Source organism: Sander lucioperca, chromosome 10 (genome assembly GCF_008315115.2).
Source record: "Sander lucioperca isolate FBNREF2018 chromosome 10, SLUC_FBN_1.2, whole genome shotgun sequence".
NCBI classification, from domain to species: domain Eukaryota; kingdom Metazoa; phylum Chordata; class Actinopteri; order Perciformes; family Percidae; genus Sander; species Sander lucioperca.
The window spans coordinates 4,355,004-4,369,028 of record NC_050182.1 but is presented as its reverse complement, the minus strand read 5'-3'; the positions used below and the strand labels follow the sequence as shown (position 1 = coordinate 4,369,028).

Sequence of the window (14,025 nt, the reverse complement as noted above, 5' to 3'; positions counted from 1 at the left end):
GTGTGTGTGTGTGTGTGTGTGTGTGTGTGTGTGTGTGTGTGTGAGAGAGAGAAAAAGAAGGAGGGGGGAAAGATGAATGGAGCCGAGTGAGAGATGGGTAATGGTCATGGTGATACTTTGTGTGAAGTGTGTTTAAAGCGTAATTTTTGGACTCTTCACATCACATCAACACACTCTATGATCAATGCTGATCATGAAGTTGCTAAGACAGTTAGAGACACCCCTTTTTAAACACAAGAGAAGAGGATGACAACCGTGAGGTGATATGAGAGGGAATGTAATGCATACCCCTTTGTTAATTAAGGAGAAACTTGAGTGAAGAGCTGTATCACTTCCCTCGTATATTTGAACAAACTTTGCACTGATTACATTTGGAGATACACTGACATCACTCTGGCAGAAATTTAATTGAAGGTCATTTCTCAAAATGATGTGTTAGGTGGAGACATGCAGGCTGAAACTGTGAATATAATTACACTTCCAATTACACACAATAAATATGTTCAAGTGATAATGTTTACATTCTGCTGGATATGCGCAGAATGACAGAAGTGCCAGAAGGGTTTAAACTTAAAAGAGGCTGCAAGGGGCAAAAGGTAGGACTAAAAAGATGTTAAGTTAATAAGCAGTAGCCATAATGCTGACTTTCTGCTCCTGAACCATATTCAGTGCAGGAAATAAATGTCTTCCATTTGTTCATGACCTGAACTGAGCACACATTTTAAACCTCTGGACAAGTTAATCACAATGCCCACATGCCAACAGGAACCTCTATTGATTCCCACATTCCTTGTAGCTCCAGAGAGTTTATGAGTTTAAAGTGTTGTCTGGAAAATACTAGGTAGGGCAATGCTATATGTGCATCAACATTGGCGTTTTGCATTGAAAGGGGCAAGGCCATAATGCACACAATTATCTTCAGGCACTGCTTTGGTGTTCAACATTCATGTAGCATAACGCCTGAAGATGAGGTCAGCCAATTGGGTTTGCAACCAGGAGGTCACTGATGTAGCCCGAAGGACTTTTTATCTCACTTGCAAAAAATACACAATAAACGTGCCCTTGAGCAAGGCAGTTAACTAAGAGATGAAATATTTTGTGATAATGAACTTTATTGGTTTGTTTTAATAGCATGGCAAACATCGTTTAAAAAAACATGCTCAGGAACTAGAAGTACAAAGTCTATGGAACAATCGATTAAAGGTAGCCTGCAGAGTTTTTGACTACTAGTGGAGCTATGGAGCGATGTTTAATATTGTGTGCCTGTCACTTTCTACTAGCAGGAGTGTGGTAGTGACACAATACACACACCTGCTGTAGCCTACCCAGGGGGCAGTAATTTCAATGGTAACTGCATTTAATCCATAAAACAAAGAGAACAGTAGAAAAAAAAAAAAAAACTTTAGCGAGTGCTGGCTAGGCCTGCTTGTCAAATCACCATGATAATAAATAAACTGGTATGTCTATGAAATAAAAGCGGGGTTAATAGATACCTCTTGGTTTTGGCGCTACTTCACTGATCAACAGTAATGTACAAATGCAAAATGTAGCAACGTGCTGGCAAAAGTCAGGCAAGAAGAACAAATGATGCTTTTACATTTTTTAAATAAATCCGGTTTGCAAATGTTTAATGAGGAACGAAATGCATTCAACGTGTGTGTTTAAAAGAAACCACCACAGACTACATCTAAGTTGAACAGCAGCATAGGCTATATCTCAGAAACTTAAAGCCTTAAGCCTTTAATGGCATTGTATTGTTAAGCATTTATTAATTCTTTGCAACCCCCATCTACACTGCTTCTTACCTGCTTCTGTAATATTAGTGTGCATAAGCAACTGTTTCTGTTTTAAACATTGCATCAGCTTTATCGTTATTTGGCCTTGATTTCTAGCCACGTCTAGATGCTCCAGTGTAGTGATCTGAGCGCACTGTCACAATGCAGATTTTTTTTTTGAGAGAATACAGAATTACATGTCTTCCCAGGCACAAACATGATCACAGGCACCCAGTTACAGCTTGTCAACAAAATGCCATGCATTACTTTGAACTGAGGTGAATGTACAGTATCTGTCTTCAGCAGTGACACATTACCAGGAAGGTGTGCAGCTTTGCAAGGTATTACATATTAATCGGCACATAATGGAGGAATACACTGAGGGTGGACATTGGACTCAGGAGTCATGTTTCATCCTGTTCCATCAATAGGTGAAAAACCTCCCATCGTTTTTGCCATGCTGAAAATACTGTGTATTTGAAGGTGCATACAGTAATATTTCAAGAATCTGGGCTGGGTATCATTTATATTTTCACAAATATGAATAATGTTAGGCAAAATCGTCAGACACTAACATTTTACTAACATATTACTACTACTATAACACATTACCTTACTGTGCTTTTCACTTTCAGTTTGTCTTGATTTTCAAATGTTCTGGAATTTGAGTCATAAAAAAACAAGATATGTTTTAAGCAAAAACAGGCTATTTGACATAAATAACAAAACAAAGTGCCAATTAATGCCCATCAACAATCAGTAATTTCTAGAGGAAGCAGACTCAATGTTTTTGCATCTGCTCTGCTCAGAGCTGTAAATAGGTCTGATGTAGTCGAGAATATGTTAATGCAAATACAACACTTCCTGTGATAGCTTCTTATAGCCTTAGTCATCGATGGAGTGACTGCTTACTATTAAGCTAAAAACCATCCACATAAGAGGAATGGTGTACGCAGCAACACCCACAGTGAGCTGATTTGTTGAGGTGCGTGCGACATGCAGCACTTACTGCAGTTTGCATGAAAACATAAATCTTCCGACATGTTACCAAGGTAAGCAACACCTCTTATGTTGAGTTCACACCGGCCGCGTAAATTAGTGAGTTTGATTGCTTAAGTTTAAATATTTCAGCTCACGCGGATACGTGAATTACGTGAGTAATTAGTTATATTACAATATTACTGTCTCTGAATTGTAATGCGTTACACTACTTTTGCATTACTTTTGAGTTACTTTCACCAAAATAACAGGGGAAGTTTGATTTGGCAGCTAGCTTGTGAATTTCACCACCGGATCAATAAAGTCTCCTCTTTATCCACTTTAATACATCATAGATTATTCATATTTTGTATAATTAATATAAATATGCAAAGTAACTAAAGCTATACAAAATAGATAAGTAAAACGTATAATAGGCAAGTAGGAGAAAATGAAAATACTCAATTAAAAGTACGGCATTGTTGTAAAATGTTTGTTTATAGCACTTCAATAAGAAATTCATGTTGTTTAGGTTAAAGCACTCTAAAGGAAATGTTCAATTATAGTGTGATTAAAACTCACTATTAACATTATTTACAGTACTTGATTTACAGCTGATTTGTGAAAAGGTAGCCTACACAACCTTAATAGTAATTTAGTTTTACTGCGAATCGTCACAGGAAGTGCTTTTATTTTGAAGTAGGCTACACGGAAGTTGTCTGTTGTGTAGCCTACTCTTGCTAGCTTACTGAGATGCAACATGTCCGTCAGGTTCAAGTTGTTCACTTTCTTGTTTGTAAAACTGCAACATATTGAACAGTAAATGGTCACAGTAAAAGACAAGCGTTTTTGGTCGTCATTCGAAGCCATTCCACTACAGGCATAGTTTCTCTCCACAGCTGATAAAATGCAATGATATTTACGTGTAGCAAGCCTCAACATTAATTCCCGATATGTTTATATCTGTCAGCCGCTGACGTACCGTCACCTGTTGGGACATACATGCTGTCCGTACCGTCTCTGGTTCTGGCTCTGACCACGGGAACAGAAACAGGACAGCTCACTTCAACGCAGCGTAATAACTCCTGAAAATAATATCCATCTCGCAAATGTATTTGTCTCTGCAGTCATCTCAACCATCGAACACAGCGACAGGAAAATAATACGGCTTTTTTTTTTTTCCTGTGAAGAAATGTGTCGCGGTGTTGGTGAATTCTTAAAAAAAACGCACCACTAAATGTTGCCTTAAAATGCGTTGTAACTCGCGTTACTGAGATTGTAACGAGTATAATATTACCGAAATTACTCCCAACACTGATAACCAATGATCCTTGTTGATGTGATAATGCTCTGTCAACACTGCTCTTCTGTCTGGTATGTAATAAAGTGCAAAGGCATCGCTTGTCTTATTTGTGTTTGCAGGAAGTTTCCCTCATTCCCTTTGGTCAACACATTAAGGTCAAAGTTTACCCTCAATTTGCTTGAGTGTTCAAACAGAATCTGTAGAGGCTTAGATTTATCAGCAGTTGTAAAAACCCTCAAGCTCAACTTTGACCTCTTAACCTCACTAGGCTCAAAACACCTTAACATGTGTCCGTCTCCATTTGACCAGAGTAATTCTGTAAATGCCCTGAGAATAATCCCAAATGGAGACTGTACAGTATAAGTGATATTGAGCTTGTGCAGCAAGAGTAAAGATGTTTCAGTTGTCAAAAGATTTCCAGCAGAATGATCAGGATAAGGTGACCAGATTTCTGAGACAACATCAAAAAATCCGGGGACATTTTCAGCTCAGAAGGGTAAATACCTCCAAAAAAGGTAATGTTTTTATCTTTGTAAAACTTAAAGTGGGGACACTGCCCCAGGGGCGTCACTAGACCTAGAGCTGCACAAGCCCCCCTAGGGGGGTCCATGGGCATGCTCCCCTGTAAGAAAATGTTGTCTATTTTAACGTTTAAATGCATCAATCTGGTGCACTTTGAAAAGAAATTCAGAGGTTAGACTTGATTATTCTTATCTATGGATGGAAATACTGTATATTTGTGCTGTAGCCTGAACTATTTGCACTTCAGAATTTTAACCATGCACACACAGGTTGAAAAGTTTCTTCTTCATATTTTTGCATTAATGTCACTAGGAAGCATACCAGTATAAATATATATTCATATTTGTAAGTGGGATATATAAGTAAGTGGGATTGTCTGGAATCTGGCAATATAATAACCATTATGGTGGGATACACTGGCTAAGCAATTTACAAAAATGTCTATGCTGACATAAATAGTTTACTTGAGAATACATTATAATTTTGGCCCAAAGTTGGAGACCATGTAGAAATTTTGTTGCAGTTTCAAAACCGGATTACCCGGGAACCGCTTGTTGTACCGATGCATGTGTTGAGTGAAGAGTTTGTGAGATATTTCACAGAGAGTAATGGGTGTGCAGAGATTTGTGCAGAATGCAAATATGATAACATTTCATGTTAATTTTCTCGCAAACCATTTGTCACAGCAACTGGCGCTAATATCATTAGAAAGCTTAGATTCTGGTTGAGGTGGTTGTGCTAGACTCACGCCTTTGGCTGAGTCTCTGTCTGTCAGAGGGAGAGCAGGAGTGCGGTTGTGAAGAAGTTGGTAATTTCATGGCGCAGATTAACACTTTTGCATGTGCTATATCCGTGTTACATTCTCATTAGGGGCTGAGCCCCCCTAAAGGTCTGATGCTAGAATCGCCCCTGCTGCTACTTCATACTTGTACTCCACTACACCTCAGAGGGAAATGTTGTAATGTTTACTGCACTACATTCATCTGACAGCTTTAGCTTTATTGCTTCACGCTGGGCTTGTTTCTGCAACAGCTCATTGAGTATCGGATACAGTTAAAACTATTGAGGAAATATTTTCCTTTGAAACAAGCTACAATGTAAGTTAATAGGACGTCAATTCTCCAGCTTGTATTTACGTTCATAAAAGTGCTCGTTTTGCCGGGCTCAGATTAATGTTCTAAGTGTCTGACAATATTATGGAAAGGATTTCTAAGGAGGTCAATCTTTCTGTTAGAGTAAGATCCTTTTTTTAAAGATAAAAAGTCCACAAAATTGGTTCGCTACACCCACCAGACTCCATGTAAATAAACATTTTAGCATCGTAAAATATGGACATTCTAGAACATCTCTGAACTCTGAGCAGCGCTTGCTCTGGCTTGAGCTTGCGCGTGTAGAGTGCGCGAGTCAGCGCGACTATACGTTTGGTCAATGTTTTCTTTCTTTCATTCCAATTTCGGGTCTGTCAGTCACAGTGAAAACCGGGGACATTTCCGGGGACAGCTCCCGAAACCGGGGACGTCTGGTCACCCTACATCAGGAGCCCTGAGATCACAAACGTGTGCTCCGAGATCACAAATGTGTGCTCTGATGCTTCCTCTGCCAATTAAATAGCACACACAATGTTCAGATGTGTCACACAAAGGGGTAGGTATGAAAAGGGCAACAAAATCCAACAAAAAGCTGTTAAATTGATCCCCATGCATCACTGTAGTGACCCAAATAAATGGCTAATACAAGGAAAATAAAAAATGTACAAAAATGCAATACCATCATTTACTGTATCTTCATTATGTTTCTGTTGTACACTCAGACTGATACAACCACAGAGACCCAAGGAGAGCTGATATAAACCAACATGTCATTTTTAACCTGGTTACAGCACTCTTCAGGGACCCTTACCAAAGCCAATATATTCTCTGAGGCTTCCCTTTTGACGCACTGCAAATACCTTGACTCATTTCTTGACTGAACAAATGTGTAATGTTACAAGCCACTCTGCTACAGCCCTCTACTTCTTATGTAAATGCTTGTGCAGAATATGATGGTGGATTTCCTTTTCAATACAATTCTCCTCAAGCACTGTATATTCTATCACCCTGTACAAGGCTGACACTGACTCCTATTTTATTCGAGAGCTGTGACACTATAATCTCTATCAAAGAAACACCAAGGAAAAAGTCATGTTTTATGCTTGAAGTCTAGTAAACATGTAGCAAATAAAATTATTGAAACTGTAATGGGTGGGTAAAGCTAATGTGCCATTGTAGATACTGTAGAAATTACACAAAGCCAGAGGAGCGAGAAAAAGCCAGTGCAAAAGTGAGTCATCGAAGACCATCCTTTTACTTTTGGCATGAGGGAAATAAGAATACAGTGAGAAATAAAAGAATGAAAATGCATCAACAAACACCAGCAAGTGATTTTAGCCAAAGCTTGACAACAGGAAAAAGCCTATTTGGTGAGTAAAAAGTCTGGACATGATAAAACCTGTGGCTGCAGTCACCACTTCTTTGGAAGAAAATAAGATAAAAGCTGGCATGCAGTTAAGACAGCACAGACAGCGGGCAAGTCATTCTAGAAAACACAGAGCTCTTCTTTTAAATTTGAAGTTTTACTCCGTAGGTGCTATGGGTGCCTTGAACATGGAAGAATAGTTTCTAGGAGCAAAAAACGAGAGAGAGATGTCATTTCAGGTGTCTCGGTTGAGTGACTGCAGGTCATCTCAACTATCTGGTGAGTGGAAAAGATCTACAGTTATGTCTGGACATGTCAGACCTGCTGGGCCTTTCACTAGAGGCAGAAAGAAAAGACCATTACACTGAGACAAGACACATTTGTCTTTCCATTCCAGGCTTCTGCATCAGCAGACACTTAAAACATGCTAAAACATGCTAAAACTCATATGTAACAGGACATTGATGGACTGTGGACTAAACACCTCCCTGTGTGCCTGGAATTCCTGACTGCCATAACTGGTCAGGGTGGGCAGTCACACTTCCAAACCCCTCATCCTTAACATCACTATCCCATAAGGTTGTGTACCTACTATTGCACTCCCTCTTAGGGCTGGGACGGTATGGATTTTTTCTTACCGCGGTTGAAAAGCAAGAAATTCCCGTGGTAGAGCGGTATACCGCAACCCCCTTACGAGAGTAGCGTAAGTTAGAGCGAGAACGGCAGGGTGCCTTAAGTGAGTGACCTCAGTGCCCGTGTGGTCGCGCAAGGAGAGCGAGCAGTAACGGAGAGTAGCGTATGAGTGCCGCTGTGAGGAAAAGAGAGAGGAAAAAGAGATTCTTGAGATGCTTCTCAAGACATGATGGCTTTATCTGTTGTCAATACTGCCGGTAAAGTGAATGGCGTTACTGCCGAAAAACATCGGCTTAAACCTTACAACATATGTTGCTGCCCGAGTGCAGCCCGTCTAGCAGCTGAGCAGACAGAGAGCAGAGAGGGCGACGTGACAGTCAGCTAACTTGTTGCTCTCTCTACCAATATAAGCCGCTCTGTTTTAGGCTACAAAACGTGAATGCAGGCTGTAATTCAACAAGTGAATTAATGTAGTTAATTAAAGTAATGTGACAAGCTCAGACCCGCGGTAGGCATCATGTGACCGTGGTAATGCGGTAACCGTCCCAGCCTTACTCCCTCTACATGCACAACTGTGTGGTCAAGAACAGCTACAACTCCACTGTCATGTTTGCTGATGACCCAGTAGTGACAGGCTGGATCACGTACAACAATAAAGAGAAGGCCTACCTGGAAGAGGTGGCAGATCTGTCACTGTGGAGCAAGGCCAACAGCACCTTACTGAAAGGTCAGCAAAATCAAGGAGCTGGTTGTGGATTGTTGAAGAAAGCAGCAGAGGGACTTTACATCCCTTAGAATCAAGGGGACACTTGTGGAGAGGGTGAGCACCTTCAGATACCTGGAGGTCCATATCATCGAGAACTGACAAGGTCCACACAAACTGAGAATTTGGCAACGCCTTTATCACCTCAGACAGATTAAGAAATTCAAGAGTTTCTCTAACCCCCAATTTACACCGGTTGCGGAACGGCTGCGGAGCAGCAGCCCTCCGGAGCAGATACGCAGAGCTTCTTTTTTTGCAGGAAGTCGAGCACAGAAACAAAATAAAACATCTGGTTAATTTTCAAAATAAAATACACCGTGCTCACAGCGGATCATATTTCCCTGCACTACACCTTGAAAACACAGCAAAGAGTTGTTTCCCCTCTTCTCTTCTGGATGGAAACAAACTTGTTGGTTTTGTGGTTCTATTCTACCTGAATTCGCGAGATCTAGTGGGTCCTCATGACTACAACTGTCAGTCAAGGCCGCAGCCGTACCGCAACAAATCCGGACCTGGTGGGTATTGACGGACGGCGGAGCACGGAGCTGTTCCACAGCGGAGCCGTTCCGCAGCCGTTCTGCAACCGGTGGAAATGAAGAGTAAGGGTCCCAAAGACCTTCTACTCTGGTGCTGTGCAAAGCATCCTAACAGAGGGCATTACCAACGAGTATGCTCTGCTCAGGACCATAGAGCCTAACAGAGAGTGGTTCGTTCGGCCGAGAATACCAGGGATCCCCACTTCCCACTCTGCAGGACTTACACACACTACTCCAGCTTCTACACTCAGGCAAATGTCTCTGTAGCCACAAGTCCAACACAGACAGACTCAAGAAAATCTTCTAGCACAAATTCCTCTGTGAACCCTTTGCACTGCCCTTCACATTTGCATATTTGCACTTGAGTGAGTACAAAATGTTATTGTTTAGCTTGCCTTACAATTGTGACTTATGTACATTTTTACACATATTGATATTTTTTCAACTTCAACTCTTATACTTGATACTTCAATATGTTTGTTTCACACTAATCTTTTAGCACAGTTTTAAGTTTGTGTATGTGACAAATAAACCTTTGAATCACTGAATCTATTCACATATTTCGGGTCCTAACCCACAGTTGTCCAGTGCAGGGTCCAAAGACTTGCTTCGAACTAATGTCAGCCAGGGTGTCACAGATTGATCGCAATGGCATGAGCAAAAGTCTTAAAGAAACTAAGAAATGTAAGTGTGCGCAGAGGCTGATGCTAGGACATAAAAATAATTAAGACAGTCTATGATTTGGGCATTTCACCAATATAAGCTATATGAATCAATAACCTGGGCCAGAGCCCTCAGACTCCTCCATTCTGTCTGCTTTAACGTTCAATCATGTGTACCAACTCCATGATTATATATGCCATGATGGCAATTATTTTCCAATTGCTTTACTTAAAGAAAATACATTACACTGAGCCCATTTGCAGCTGCTGGTGCTACCAGCCACCAATTCAGTTTGACCTTGCATCCATACAATTCAATATGCATTATTAAAACAATGCATTCCTTTGACCAGCATATGTAATGGACCTTTTCATTCCACATTGTGAGATTATTTTTAGGTCTCGAAGAGATGGCATGTTTTAAGGGTAGTTGAATGAATACTATGCATTGAATGTCTGAAAGAGCTTTACTCTGTTGTCACCTGTTGGTAATCTGCCCGATGGATGACATTTCTATGACACATTCCTTTCATGGAGAAACATTTTAAGGGTGTACATTCTGAAAAGCAAAAGCAAAAGCAAAAGTCGAGCATTGAGTGGTGCATTCTTTGACACGAAGATGAGATGGCAGCACACCGGACACTGCAGCAGAATGGGGGACAATTATGAAGCACTGTGCAATCAAGGGGGTCTCTTGACAGGCTGAGCAGGGTCTGATGAGCCAGTGTCACTCTGGAACTCCAGGGCTCCACAGCTAATCAACCACCAAGGAGGGGCTTGAGGGGCACGATCACTCAAGAACTCCATCACCACGCGGGGAGGAAGGCAATCACCAGCCCATTTCCATGTGCTGTTATTCCCACCCCCCACCTTCGACTCTCAAATCAAGGTGCACAGATGACCAGGGAAGCACTGGATGGAGGCAAAGGTGGCTGGTGGGTGCAATCAAATGAAGTGTTAAAAAACGAGACGAAAGAAAAGAATAAGAAAGAAAAAAACTTTTGGTTCTGCAAGTGGTTTCTTCAAGCCATTTCATATTTTTAAATAATCATAAATTGATTGGAAACATGAGGGGAACAGATTGAATAAGGCTCATTTGCTTTCCAACCAGCAGCTCATAAGATCCCTGTGATTGGGCTTGCAAATTGAAATGTAAGTCTTGTAATATAGTGCGTTGAGGAGACAGAAGGGCTATGGGTCAAGAAAGGTGAGCGAACGGAGTTCTCATTTTATCCTGGTAAGGGATTAACACAATGAGCATGTGTTAGCAGAGTCACATCTTCTGTCTGGTAAGAATAGAGGAAGAGCAAGTGAATGAAACCCAAACAAAAGCTTATCTTTTACCCTCTTAAAAGAACACGGCTTCAAATAAATGGTTATTTCTTTTTCTCTAAGAAAGGAAGATGGATAATAGAAGAAGGAGACAAGAAACAGGGAAGAGTGGGCTCCGTTTCTATCACCATGATACGTATAATGTGAAATAAAAATGAATTAATAAACAGACAAAAGTCTGACAGCCTGGCAGCTTCATAGTGCTCAGGCTTCACAGATGCATCACAGCACGTAATTGGAGGTAATACCTCTTCCTGTCCTGTTTTAAGTTTGACAGTGGCTGGAGAGGATCCCTACACTAATAGGCTCCACTCAGAAAAGCACATTGCCACACACACCAGACTCATACTGTCAGCTCATACTGTCCTCCAATGCTTAGGCAGAATATTGACACAGAACGTGAAGTATCTGATCTGTCTGGGCTTGAGCCAGCTATCATTACAGAAATCTCACAAACCCTGCTGATTGTCCCTTGGCCTCCTAAAGGACCTGATAGAGGGGGGCACAATAACATATTTCTACATTTTTGAAAGTGATCTCTTCTTCTTATCTGGTAAAACTCAGATTTTCCACAATGCTGGTTACAAGAGACATGCACATTCAACAAATGAGATGTTTAATTCTTACAATACGATACTCTTTATTAAGACATTTCCAAATCTCTGTGCTGGAGTCTGTATCAAACTGACTCTCTATTTTAATTATGCAGTAGGGCTACAAGATAACCGATACTGTAGCTTTATCATTGAATAACATGTTGATAACAATACGTCTGGTCTATAAAATGTTAACATTTTCTAAAGGAAAACAGCAAATTCTCACAAATTAGAAGTTTGAACAAGGGGACATTTGGTATTTTTGCTTGAAAAAATGATATACGCTTAAACTGTTAATCCAATGTATGTTTCCAAATAATTTTCTAATTGATTAATCAACTAACCATTTCAGCATTAGATTTTTTTGATTAATTGGTTATTTTATGTATAAAATGCTAAAATAAAAAAAAAAGAAATGAAATGCCAGTTGCAAAGTGTATAGTGACCAGCAGCCAAATAAGTATTCAGTGTATGATGATGATAATATGAATGACACTGTTGCAATCAATTGTGTTTTTATTGAATTAATGACTAAAAAAGACATCTTCTGTTGACTGACTAATCGATCAAGTGAGTAATTATTTCAGCCCTATTATAAATTGCTTCACTAAGAGATTGCTCACTTATGCTGTGTGTTGTAGCCTGTGTTCTCCAGTACTACAGTTCTACAATAGGAATGGTCCTAATCACATTTGAAGTAATTACCCCTCTGGCAGACAGCCGATCCATATGTGAACAGTGCAGAGGGAGGCTGAGCAAGACATTAACTGAGCATTAATTCTGTGATGCCAGCGTGATGCCAATTATTTTAAATGTGGTCAATGTTCTGATGGTTAGAAATTTCTTCAAATATCAATCGGGCTAACAAAAGCCCCTGTGTGTCAATAGAAAATGCACTCAAAAAGGCAAGTCTAGAACAAAAGCATGAACAGCAATCTGGTTGTTTAAATGAAACCAAAAGGAAATTTGAACTGTAAATTTGATTGGAATTAAAGTTTGCATTATATACGTACTGTAGAAATGTAAGTCAGAGATGTATAATGGCTTCATGATAGTTAGAGATGTCTGTATTTGCCACCATTAAAATCCTTGCTCCCACTTACATACAGTTTTTGACATTTCTAATTGACCTTTTAAGACATTTAGAATATTGACATTTCTAAACTGTGTTGCACTCTAAATTATCTTAATAGATTTGTAAGTCTAGATATGTAATTACAGTGAAAAGCTCTTTTTGTTTTCCTTGTTTTTCGAAAGCTTTGTTTTACATTTTTGTTTGCCCTAAAACTACATTTTGCATATATTACAAGAGATGAAACTCAGGTTTTGCAAATACCCACACACCCTAACACAGTACACTGATACATACGTTAAATATTCTGCATGTCGAAAATACTGTAGATAGTGTAAATGTGTATTTAAAGGTCACATTTTTATGGCATTTCTGACTAAAATGGAAGGCAATAAGGAAGTGCATTGTTTGCTTTACTAATGAAAATAATTAGCCTAATACACTGCAGATGTCTCATTAAATTTGCTTCGGATTATTGCAGCATTGCTTCAATTTATCCTTTTCATCAAACCAGATAATGCTTGTTGATTGCAGACCATTTTGGCGCAGGCAAATTAGATGGTATTATCTTCACTCTTGGTGAAAAGCAATTAGGAGCATAGCTCGTAGTTTGCTTGGTTTTATTCAGAAATTAGCCAGCTTCCATGGAATTAATTCTCCTATATTTCTCTGGATGAGTAAAAACACGACACTGGAGTTGAGAAGTTAAAAAGGGGGGATTATATGAAGTTGCATTTTCTTTTTGTCCTGTGGTTTTAGATCAGCTAACAGCTACGAATATGAAGGACAACAAGGAAAAAGGGAGAGGGGCAGGTTTTATTTCTTAATTTTTGAAAAATAATGTCAGTGCAAAAAACACAATTTACTGTATAAACCCATTGTGTAAATAAGAAAGATACACTCTAATATATGTTGAAAGACATTAAAATGATAACTTGGGAGCTATTATAAATTTCCAAATTATGAGAAGATAATTCATTTACAATTTAACTAAGTTAAAGGTGGTTGCAGTGGCTATGTTAAAAAAAACGGCAACACAGCAGACTGATCACTGAGAGAAAAACACTTGAGGCTGGAGGTGAAGAAACAGAAGCCTAATTTTTCATTAACTCGCCATGATAGAGAATTGATTTGACCAAAAAACAACAACCTGCTGCTTAGATGATAGACTAATCACATGCTTTAATTTCCACCAATCATGTTCTACCTCGGCAACTACAGTAGGTGAGCTTTGGTTACTATGACAGCTATCTCTAATTCTCAAACCTCATTTGAAAAAGTGAAAACCATGCAGGACAGTTAAGGTCCTACCTTTTCTGGTTTTACATTAAAGGCCCTAATTCATACAAGCATTCCTATAGCTTTACTAAAATGTACTGCCAGCCTTAAACCGCCCACA

At 39.6% G+C, this 14,025-nt stretch overlaps 1 long non-coding RNA gene across 1 annotated transcript in view; it reads right to left on the bottom strand.

Annotated features, from left to right (window-relative positions):
* Positions 1 to 13,815, bottom strand: part of LOC118496125 — a 16,698-nt gene extending 2,883 nt beyond the window's left edge. Inside the window, exons 1-2 of the long non-coding RNA XR_004898585.1 lie at positions 13,804 to 13,815; positions 3,332 to 3,334 (exon numbers count right to left, since the gene is read on the bottom strand). This is a non-coding gene — a long non-coding RNA (uncharacterized LOC118496125). The remainder of the gene's footprint in view (positions 1 to 3,331; positions 3,335 to 13,803) is intronic.
* Positions 13,816 to 14,025: the final 210 nt, after the last annotated feature.